This window comes from Dipodomys merriami, unplaced genomic scaffold (assembly GCF_024711535.1).
Source record: "Dipodomys merriami isolate MVZ:Mamm:240054 unplaced genomic scaffold, mDipMer1.0.p SCAF_1, whole genome shotgun sequence".
Taxonomy (NCBI): Eukaryota; Metazoa; Chordata; class Mammalia; order Rodentia; family Heteromyidae; genus Dipodomys; species Dipodomys merriami.
The window spans coordinates 106,975,815-106,988,332 of NW_027202270.1; positions in this window are offsets into that span (position 1 = coordinate 106,975,815).

A 12,518-nucleotide genomic window follows, 5' to 3' on the forward strand; every position below is an offset into this window, starting at 1 on the left:
GTAGGGACATAGAGGAGAAGTGAAAAACTTAAGAAAATGCTTAAAATATTATGTATGTATAAAGAGGTAGTACTGCTATTAAGGAATTTAAGTCTCAGAGGTTTTGAATTGAGTAATAAATTTGTGGATTAAGTGTGTACACAATGGGGGATAGGGTCTACTAGTTAACTACGGGTTTATCTGAGGATGTGCAGGACAAGAGTTAAGTCACATACAGAAGAACAAAAGAGAGGAAAAGATGAAATGGATAAGAAAGGGAGAAAAAAAAGATAAGAAGTTCAGTAGAGCTAGACAAAAAACAAAAAGATAATTAAGAAAGAAAGAAAAAGAGAAAGAAGACAAGAAAAGAAAGGAAAACGCACATTTACGTATTCCTAAAATAAAAATTATAAGAGGGAAAAAAAGTTACTGGAAAACAATTATTTTTTCAAAAAAGGCAAAAATTAAAGATTAATAAAAGTTTTAGAAAAGGAAAAAAAAATTTATATATATAAGGTACCAAAAAAAAAAAAAAAAGAAAAAAAAAGAAGAAGAAAAAAAAAAGTTCTGTGATTTTTTTTTTTTTTTTTTTTGGGAGAGGTGGGAAGAATCCTGTATCTTCCTTTTGTCTGTAACCAGCCTCTTGTTGGAGTCTCTGGTCAGCTTGAGGTCCTGTGGCTTGATTGGTTTCTTAAGTCAGTTTGTTCGAACAGGCAGAAAAATGTTCTGCTTTACCCAAGATTTTGAGATCCCCCTCCCAGGTTAGTTTACTGGGAGGGTGATTTGCTTTGAGAATCACAAAAGAGGGGTGATGAGGCTAAGTTCTCGTAGAGTTGAGACCTTTCAACAAACCGTAGCTTTTCCCTGGGGTTATTTTGTGAAAATCTCACAGAGCCCAACCTGGAGCCATTCTCAGGGCTTCTGTTTTTCAATTGATTGTTGAGGCTGCTAGAGGAAGGGGCAGCCTCTGGCTCTGGTTTCCCAGTGAAGAAAGCCATGCCAATGGCTGGTGCCTGAGCTGGGTAACTTTTCCCTGGATGGAGCTGAGTCTAGCAGGTCACTTCGCCATTAAGTTCTTGTGACCTGCTAAATGACTCGTTTTATTCCAAGGCCTGAGTTGGAGCTAGCAGCTCCTCCGAGCTTTGTCGGTATCCAAGATGGAGGTCACCGGTGCTGGGGGGGGAGGGGTGGCCTTCCCTCCTCTGCTCCCTGAGAAGGAGTGAAGACATCGGGCTTGTACTTATGCCGAGTCTTGGATCCTGGGTCGTGTCTGGTCTGCAAACTGCAGGATGAAGATGTCTGCTCCTTGTCGGTTCTTGCTGGTGTTGAGTAGAATCCTCTCGCCCACTGCGTCTGGCTCCTTCGTCCTGGACTCTCTGTGTGAGCGCTCAGGTATGGCCACGGCTGGGGTCGCCACTGCAACCCTGCTGCCGCCACGGCGGCTGCTGGCAGGCGCTCAGATGTGTCTCCTTGTCTTGGCTTCCCCTCTCTTGTCTAACTCTCTGTTCTGTGATGGCACATTTGGTGTGATTCTCTGGCTTAGGACTGTTCACTGGAACTCTAAAACTGCTTTCTATGCGAGCGCTTGTTCAGATTCCAGCTTCTCCTCCGCCATCTTCCCGGAACTCTGGTACACTGGTTTTTAAAGGCATGTTTTCTCTTTTTGCAATTGTGTGTGTGTGTCTGTATGTGTGTGTGTGTGTGTGTGTGTGTGTGTGTGTGTGTGTGTGTGTGTGTGCTCGTACTGGGGCTTGAACTCAGTGCCTGGATACTGTCTCTTAATTTTTGATGTAAACCTGGCACTTGATCACTTGAGAAATTGCACTTCTGGCTATATTTAATTGGAGATTAGAGTCTTACAAATGTTCTTATGTGTACTGGCTTCAAACTACAGTCCTGAGATCTCAGGTTTCTGAGTAGCTAGGATTACAGACAGACATGAAGCAGCAACACCTAGCTCTCTTAATAAAATTTTTATTGTAGTATAAAATTCAGGTAGAAAATTGAATACAATTCTGTCACAACTTCTTTGAAACTTGTAATCTCTATACAGTGAAGCAGTAGAACTCAGAGGTCTACTATGTACCCCTCTCCGGTTATAAATTCTGACCCTTCCTCTGAAGGAGCCTCACATGTTGTCATTTTCCCTTCTTCTAGAAATATTGTCACATAATATGAATTCTTTTTGTGTGGTTTCCTTTATTGTCTATTATGGGGCTTGAACTCTGGGCTTAGGAGCTGTTCCTGCGCTCTTCAGGTCAAGGTGAGCACTCTTCAAATTAAGCCACAGTGCCACTTCCAGTTTTCTAGTGGTTTATTGGAGATACAAGTCTCAGGGACTTTCCTGCCTGGGCTGGCTTTGAACTGTGATCCTTAGATCTCAGCCTCCTGAGTAGCTAGGATTAAAGGCGTGAGCCACTGGCATCTGGTAGCTTCCTTTATTTTTTAACATTAAATTAATACATTAACTGTTTTCTTTTTACTTGTAGTAGTTGTTTATTTAAGTTTATTGATTCAAATTCCCACATATTCTATGCTGGAATACAGCATAATTTATACATTATGCTTTTGACAGAAATGTGGCTTATGTCCAGTTTGGGATTATTACAAAATGCCACTACGAATATTCATGAATATTCGTACATTACATTTCCAATATGCTTGCACAAATTTAAGCTCAGTTATTTTTTTTAAAAAGTCTATTTCTTTCACATATAATATGTTTAATGCCTCTTTTGATAGGTGTAATTGAAGTTTTTAGTGACATTAGCATTTGTTTTTCTAATTTCAAGGATAATTCAATGACTTGGTAATTTATTGAATCTTCCTTTTTAACAGTTTTGGGAAGTACAAAGTTTCCAAGGTAAGTGCTATATACTAAATCATGACACCTTTTCTTAATTGTTAAGTTGTTCATCAAGTAATTGATTATTGACTAGCAACATGTAATTGATTAGGTGCCACTGACTAGGAAAATGGCAGCTAATTGTGTATCTCCTAGGGAACTGTAGAGATAGTGTTGCTTAGAAACTGTTGATTCCCAACAGGTTCAACACCAATTGTCCTTCTTCAAGTTAGGGCAGCTAACTAAAAAGTTTCATGTGGAGTTGTAATCCTCCTATATACTGTAACTGTGTGTATTGATGCTGAATATCCTGGCTTAAAGTTTTAAAGTCTATTGTATCTTTTGATTTGATTGGTTACCCCTAAATAAGGTTCCTGGTGTTGATAAGGCAAAAAAGACTGTGCATTTGTGCATTGAAGTTCCCCTCCCATAATTTGTGACCACTAGTTTATGCAGTTTTTTTTTTTTACAAACCTTTCAAAATTTTTATTTCACATTTTCTTGGATTTTCTGGTGGAGTCTCAACCTTTTATATGATAATTTGGAGAAAAAGGCTGTAAATTTTAGAAATAAAATATGCAAATTATATCTACTATGAAAATAGTCTTTCATTTTAGCTCACTCAATAGGAACTTTTATTAAGAGAGATACCATGTTTTTGAATATATATTTTAGTATATATATTTAAAGTATTCATTTTTACTTACCTCATTTTAAATTAATTTTATTTTAACTATGCATAATGACACAATTCTACAATGAATGGAGCACTGTGTGATATTTCAGGACATATATCCATTGTATAAAGAGGTAAAATGCATATTTTCTCCTCAAGCATTTATTTTTTGTTTTGGCTAAACATAAAACAATCATCTCCTCTCCTAATTTTTTTGAGATGTACAGCACACAATCACTAGCTGTTGATACCCTAATGTCTAGTAGCACACTCAAATTTCTTATTCCTATTTGACTGAATTGTAGTACATTTTATTTAACCTTTCTTCACCTTTCCTTCCCTCTTACTTCCTCAGTCTCTGGTAACAAACCTTCTCTTCTTAGCTACTGAGATCAACTACATTTAGATTTCGTGTATGAATGAGATCATGTAGTAGCTAAATTTCTGTGGTTGTAAAATAATCCAATAAAATGTTCTCTGGTTCCCTCCATGTTGTTACACATAAAAGGAGTCCATCGTTTTATGACTAATAACATTCTATTTGTGCATATGTTGCACATTTTGTTTATCCATTTATCAGTTGATGGAGATATGTCACTTATTGACATAAATAATACAGAAATTCTTTGTGCATAAGCAATGCCATTTTTCTACATATACTCCAAAATAGGATTGTTAGATAATGTAGTCATCATATTTTAATTTTGGGTAAATCTCTACATTTTTCATATGGTAGTAATTTGCATTCATTTATCAGGGTTCCATTTTTTTAATATTTTGCTACTTATCACCAGTTATAAATATCAATTAGAACATTGGATGATAATGTGAAATATAAGACCATAAACAATGAAAGTACTAAGTAAAAACATAAGGAGCATGCTTTAGGATACATGCAAGTGCAAGGAGTTTTTGGACAAGTCTCTGAAACACAGGAAATCCACGCAAAGTCTGACAAATGGAATTACCTTAAACTATGAAGATCTGTATAACAAAAATATGATATTCAGAGAGATTGCCACCTACAGAGTAGGAGAAAAATTTGCAAAGTATATATCTTGTGAAGCATTAATTTCCAGAATATATGTTACCCAAAACACTGTAACAACAGCAAAACTCTAATTAATAATGGAGAGTGTCGAGAAACTGGCTTTATCACCAGGTTCTTTTTTAAACATATTTTAATTCCCACGTGAGCATACTGTCCAACTTGTGTTTTTCATAAAATCAAACTTTTCTTAAGGTCAAAAAAAATAATGGAGAGTGAGTTTATGCATGCATTTCTCAAAAGAAGACATGTAAATAGCCAGAAACACAAAACAAAACAACAATGGCATATCACCTAATTTCAGAAAGGATCAATATTATAAAAGAAAAACATTGATGTATTTCCATAAAATGTATGTGTATGAATACACACACTATGCATAGTGCGTGTTTGTGTGTGTTTACTGAAACTTCCTCTACCATATTACATATAGTCTTACATCTATAAAAGTACTTTCTCACATATTACTTTACTGTTGAAGCCTCAGTAGAACACTGCTATAAGACCAATGCTCCCTTGTATGCACTAGCAAACATTTGCAGTAGCAATTCTCCCCTCTAAAAATCAGCACATTTTAGCTGTCATCAACGTGAATCTTCCATATAAATTTATTGCATGAAATTCCCAGATAAACCACTCTGTGATCTTGAGATGTTTATTTTACTTTGTCATTCAATTTCTATATATTTTATTTTTTTTCAATTTCTATATATTTTAAAATAAGGATATTAATATAATTGAAAGGATTATAATATTTATAAATGGTTTATAAGTGGACCTTGTTGATTATTAATATTGTCTAGATAAACAAAATGAACCCCAAGATAGGGACACAAGTGGTTTTTTCTTCCTTGCTATTGTTTCTAACATATTTATAAGGTACCATGTGATTATTTTTGTTCTTTCTATATCCCTCCCCCACAGTATAACCTCTGTTTTCACTGTATTTGATGTTGGTATAGTTTGGGAAGGGGAAGGGAAAAAAACAAATTGTTTAAATAGGGATACAGACTGACCCATTACAACAATGAGATGTACAAGACGCTATGTCGAAAAATGAACTTTACAATTCAGGAGGGGGAGTGGAGGGTAGGAGGGTGAAGAGGGGGGGATGTAGCTGAGGAGGTGGGAGGGAAGGGATGGTAGGGGAAAAACAAAGGAGGAGGCAACAATGCTTGATAAGTAATGTACTCATTACCTTGCTCATGTAACTGTAATCCCTCTGTAGTATTTTCACAATAAAAACTTAATTAAAATATATTAAATAAAGACAAATACAGAAAGAATAAAATAGACTTTAATTAATAGATCTCTTTGTGATCAAAATGTATTTTCTATTAGATTATTTCTATTAGCATATAAGCATGCTTGTTGCTTCTCTTTTCTGAAAAATTCCTTTTATACCCTTTACAACAAACTCATAGGAAGAATTATCTATTTTTCTCCTCACCGAATCCCTAAATTTGCTTTCTCCATGTCATAAATCTTCATGTAGCTATCTCCAGTGGTTAGTTTCAGTTTTATTTTTACTTGAGCTATTTTCAATGTTCTTATGATTACTTAGCTAATTCCTCCCTTTTTATATATTCTTTCTTTACTAGACATACAGGACTCATATTCTCCAGATTTCTCTGCCACCTTATTAGTAAGTCATTTTTAGTCTGCTTTTCCTCATCCTCACCTTCTTAATGTTGGTGGGTTCCAGAGCCTTATAAGTGGTCCTTTTCTGTTCTGTCCACCTCTCTATTTTCTTGGTGTGTTAATCTTTTCCTATTGACTTTTAAGTTGAGCATTCTTATTCTAAAAATACAAAATCAGAAACATGTGACCTCATCTGGCAAGTCTCAGTCAAAGGTGTATGATGGAGGCAAGGGGAGAGAGGTAGACAAATGAAAAGGAGAAAGGGGGAGAAAGCAATAAAGAATTCAATGTATATAACACAAAATGAAGAAAAATGATATAAGGGGTAATCTGGTAGAGATGGTTGAGGATGTTGAAAGGGCTGACATTGATCAAGACACCTTGTAATTATAAACTTCTTTGTTGAATGGTAGTTCCTTTGTACAACTACTTAAGGATAATAGAATACTATAAAAACTATATTGCATATAAAAAGTCAATACTCTAACGAACAAAGGTTCATTGAAAGTATTATATAAATAAGTTATCCTCAGGCAATACATATAAAATCTTTACAAAATTAAATTGAATTTAATATTTATGCTGGGTCTTCTTCCCAACATACCTCTTTTTATGTATGTGCATTCCAAATCTTAAGAGAAAGAATAGAAAAACATTTGGTCCTAAGCAGTTGGATAAAGAATAAGTGACTTTTACCCTATAAATTAGTGACTCCTAAATATATAACTCTTGCCAAAAAGTATTCCTCAAAAGTCTAAAATAATATATACATAATTATGTTCTCTTAACATATTTGAATCAAGGTAATATATAGATCCTGACCTTTCTTCAATAGCTATGCCAAGTCAACAGTTTTCTACATTTTACTTGGTATCTGTTTTTCCACTTACTCAAAACAAAAATTTGATATTTTCCTGGAATTATTTCCCTCTTTCGGGTCTGCAATAAGATCTTGTTGTTCCTACTTCCCCCCAAATATCTACTACTCTATTGATTCTTATCCCATCTACTATCACAGACTTAGTGAAAATCCTCTAAATCTTTCTTGTGTATTTCTACAATAGTCTTCTGGTAGTTATGCTCCTATCACTAACCAGTGCAATCTACTCTAAAACGAAATGTAGGAAAGATTGTTTCACACTTCCATTCAAACTATCCACATGTCACCCCAAATCCTTTGAATGGTCTGTTATAGACTGAGAGATTTTGGTCCTTAAGTACTTGTGCTAAAATATTACCCCAATGTGCTAATATGTGCAGATAAGTTCTTGAAAGCTGATTAATTAAAAGGAGTAGATCTCTAATGATTGAGATTTTCATGCTTATGAAGAGCCCTACACATATCCTTTCCCTTCTGCCCTTTGAGGGCACAGTGAAAAAACATTCTGAGCAAGGAAGCAGGCTCTCTCCTTACCACAAATTTTCTAGTATCTTGATTTAACTTTCAATACTCCAGATTGTGAGAAAACAAATCCTGATGCTTATAAGCCACCTGGTCAGTGATATTTTGTTACAGTAGCATGAATATATTAAAGCAGAAATTGATACCAAGAAGAAGAGGTATTACTGTAGCATACTTGACAAAACTTACATTGTCCTAAATGTATCTTAATGGTGATTCTGGTAAAGGTTCAGAAAAAAATAGCAGAATTATAGAGGAGACTTTAATACTTTTATGGCATACCCAACAGAATTTTAATTGGAATATGGATAATAAATACAATACTGTAGAAGTTTCAGAGAGAAATGACCAACATATTATTTGATACTGAAAGAAAAGAAGTTGTTCTTATGCAGTGACAGATAACCTGTCTGGATTATGTTTGTGTTACAGTCTTTTGAAACAATTAGAACTTTAAAGCAGTAAATTTGGCTATTTGGCTGAGGAAATTTCTAAGCAAAGTGTCAAGGAACATCTTACTTCCTCTTAATTGCTTATAGTAAAATTCTAAAAGAGAAATGAAAATTCTAAGAGAGAAATGATAGTTTAAAGTAAAGAAAGTAAAGTAAAGTAAAGAAAGTAAAGTAAAGAAAGGCAAATCATATTTTAGAGATTTAAGAAATTATGAGCTTGGTCACACTGAAAAGAATGAGAAAGCCTATTCTAAAGAGATCACTTATATTTGGGTCAAATGACTGATAAGATTACTGTGAACCACACGACTTAATCTGTTACTCTACAAGGCAACCTGACAATTTGGGCCAAAGAGGAAAGAGACACAGGAGAAAAAAATATGCTCTTGCATTTCTTGGATTGTATAAGATGGGGCTATAGCAATATTCTTCAAAAACTGATTAAGATGTCATCTGGGCTGGCAAAGTCAGGGCTATCACCTAAGTGGGCGGCAAAGACAGATGATTGAGGCAAAGAAGATTGTTTTTTATTTTTGTCGGTCATGGGGCTTGAACTCTGAGCTTGGGCGCTGTCCCTCAGCTCTTCAGCTCAAGGTGAACACTCTACCATTTGAGCCACAGTGCCACTTTCAGTTTTCTAGTGGTTTAATGGAGGTAAGAGTCTCACGGACTTTCCTTGCCCCAGCTGGCTTTGAACTATGATTCTCAGATCTCAGCCTCCTCAGTAGCTAGGATTACAGGCATGAGCCACTGGCGCCCGGCTAGAAGATTGTTTTTTAAGCCATAAAATCTCCTGGAGTTTTCATTAAATTTATCACACTTCTCTTCTTTTCTGATTTTTCACCCTCCAGAATGGGCATGTCTGTCTAATCACTATAGTTTGGAAGAATAGAAAACACTTGGTTCCATAAATTTAAAACTAGAAGAGAATTCATCCTCAAAGAGATTCATACCTTGAATCCTACCACATTTAGATGAGATGTCAGACTAAAGTTGATCTTGAACTGAGTTAAGACTGGGATTGGGATGACATTTATGTATTTTGTATGGAGAAGGACATGAACTTTGGAGGCTAGGGATGGAATGTTAAAGAATCAAATTTGATCTCCCTTAAACCTTATGTGCTGAAATCCTAAGCCCAATGTGATGGAATTTGGAGGTAGGCCCACAGTAGGTCCTGATGGGATTTCAGTCTTTATAAAAGAGACTTACTTAAGCAATTCCATTTGCAATAGTCTCAAAAAATAAAATAGGAATTAACTAGATGTGAAGGAACTCTACAATGAAAACAGTTAAAATTTAAAGAAAGAAAGAAAGAAAGAAAAAGCTGTAAAGAATTGGAAAGACCTTCCATGATCCTGGATTGGCAGAATTAATATTGTGAAAATGGCAATATAGCTCAAAACAACCTACAGATTCAATGCAATACTGATCAAAATCCCAGCATTATTCTTTAATGAGATAGAGAAAACAATACAAAAATTTTTATGAAACTTCACAAGACCCTGAATAGTAAAAGCAATTCTAAGCAGAAAATGTAGTGTTAGAGGTATAACAATACTGAACTTCAAACTCTACTACAGAGCTATAGTAATGAAAACAGCATGGTGCTTGCACAAAAACAGGCTTCAGAACCAATGGAACAAAATGGAAGATCTAGAAATAAACCCATAGACTGATAGCCATCTAGTATTTATAGGGGAGCCAGAACATAGACTGGAGGAAAAACAGCCTCTTCAACAAATGGTGCTGGCAAAACTGGACATCCACATGAAGGAAACTGAAACTGAATCCAGCATCAATTCAAAGTGGATTACAGACCACAATGTAAGAACAGAAATCATAAAACTAGTACAGGAAGGAATAGGAGAAGCATTAGGACTCCCCAACATAAGTAAGAACATTTTCAGTAAAGATTCAGAAGCTCAGGAAATCAGAGATTTGATAAATGGGAATGTATCAAACTAAAATGTTTCTTCATGAAACAGAATATAGCCAAGAAACTAAAAAGATAGCCTATGGAATGTATGATTTTTGCCAGCTATCCATTAGACAATGGCATAATATCCAGAATATAAAAAAGAGCTTAAAAATTAAATGTCGAAATACGAACTTTACAACTTTGGCACGGGGTGTGTGTGTGGGGAATGGGAAGGGATGGTATGGGGAAACAAAGGAGGAGGCAACAATGCTTGATAAGAAATGTACTAATTACCTTGCTAATGTAATTGTAACCCCTCTGTATGGTATTTTCACAATAAAAAAATAAAAAAATTAAACCCTCAAAGAACCAACAACCCAATTAATAAATGGGCTAATGAGCTAGAGATTCTTTTCAGAAGAAGTAAAAATGACCAATAGACATATGAAAAAAATGCTCAATATCTCTGGCTATAAAGGAAATATGAATGAAAATAATACTGAGATTTTACCTCACCTGGTTAGAAAGCAAATGATAACAAATGCTGGTGAAGATGTGACCAAAGGATAACACTATTGTTAGGAATGTCATCTTTTTCAACAATTCTAGAAAGCCATGTGGAGATTCTTAAAAATACTAAACATAGAATACTGTCATCACAGAGGCCCCCTCAATGGATGAATGGATCAAGAAAACATGATATATACACATAATATATTTTTACTCTTCCATTAGAATCATGTTGCATCATTTATAAAGAAATGGAAAGATCTGGAAAATATTATGTTAAGTGGAGTAAGTCAGACCCAGTGTGGCAAAGGTCACATGTTTCCCCTCATATATGGAAGTTAGAATTAGCTGGTAAGGTAATTCCACATTGGGTGGTATGCAAATATATATGAATATATTAACTGAAATATGACAGATTCAAGGGAGAACTCAAATAGCATAATTACTTAGAAAGGCAAAGTCAAAGTTCATCAAAATTATCACCAGGAAGCAAGTGTTTGAAAGAGATGTAATGGGGTCAAGGGAAAAATATTCAATGTATATCTCACAAAAGTAAGAAGAGGGAAGAAAAAAGTGGGTAGTGGAAGGAGGGCTAAATATTGAAAGGGGAAACATTGAACCAGATGCATTAGATTCACAAATTGTTTTGTTGATTGGTAACTCTTTGTCTAACTACTTAAAGATAGTAAAAAAAATATTCAGACTTCCTCAGCTCTTCTACTATGCGAGTATGTAGTAGAAAGACAACTAAGAAGGAAAATCTTACACACTAAATAGCCCAGTGCCTTGCTCTTGAATTTCTCAGCTTCCAAAACTGTGGGAAATAAAACTTCTGTTATTTATAAGGCATCCAGTCTTTTATGTTAAATAATAGTTTCAATGGACTAAGATGTGACTCGTGTGTTCTTCTATCCTGTCCTCTCTTTGGAGTCATCTCCCAATCCACTACTTCCACAATTCTAATCTCCTCCCTGGCCCATTCTCTCTTTTTCCTGTGCTCACTGTACTCTACCACATCAACCCCATCATCATTTTCCAAACATTACAACAAACCTCTCACTGCTGGGATTTTGTTATGCCGAATGTGTCTTCCTGAGATATTCTTCCCCAGAGGCTCATATAAAGAACTTGCTTACAATTTTCATGTGGCTGCTCAGATTTCACTTCCACACACAGCTACTTCTATTGCTGTATTTAATTTTTCCATTGAACTTTTTGGGGAAATGCATTCTTTATTCTCTTTGCTTTGTTATTCTCTGCCATATGTTTTATTTCCATAGTTTCATACCATGGAGTTTACTTGTTATTGTTGTTTTTTCTTACTTATTTTCTGTTTCCCTCTGTAAGAGTGGGAATATTAACATCTTTTTCTCTGATATATACCAAGAACCTGATTGTGTGTACATAATAAGTATTTGATAAAGTGATGAAGTGTGTATGGCTCCCAGGAATATCTTGGGTTCCTTAATCTTGCATGCTTTCTTTGTTTCAACATACTACTACATCTCTTGACTTTCTTAAGCGCTTAATGTGTGTTTGGATTTATGGAGTGTTGTGAGTTTTTCAATTATATTTGGGTAATTGGTACAACATTTATGATTTGTACAAGGAATAAGTTCCAGTCTATTTTTAGTTTTCATTCACAGTTACTTTCCTAAAACCTTTCATAATGTTTAATTAGAGAAGTAAGACACTTTTTACAGGTTATCAGATATTACACATTTCTACCTTCTCTAACTGCCAAATTTTTCTTCCCTCTTTTGAAATAGTGATAGATTAAAGGGTTTCAGAAGGTAAGCTGTGAATCAGATTTTTCATTAGTATGAAATGTTTTGACTGTGTATTGATCACTTGTTAATTTCAATGTGCAAGACCGTCTTCTCATGCCATGTTGCTATTTTGAATGTCTCTCATTTTTATAACAGGTTGAAATTCTATTTTATTTAGTTTTAATAATTGTCATGCAAAGTTTTATGACTTGCCTCTCCTAAATGATTGATATGAATTATTCTTCCATTTGATCTAACTAGTCTAGAAGGTATAA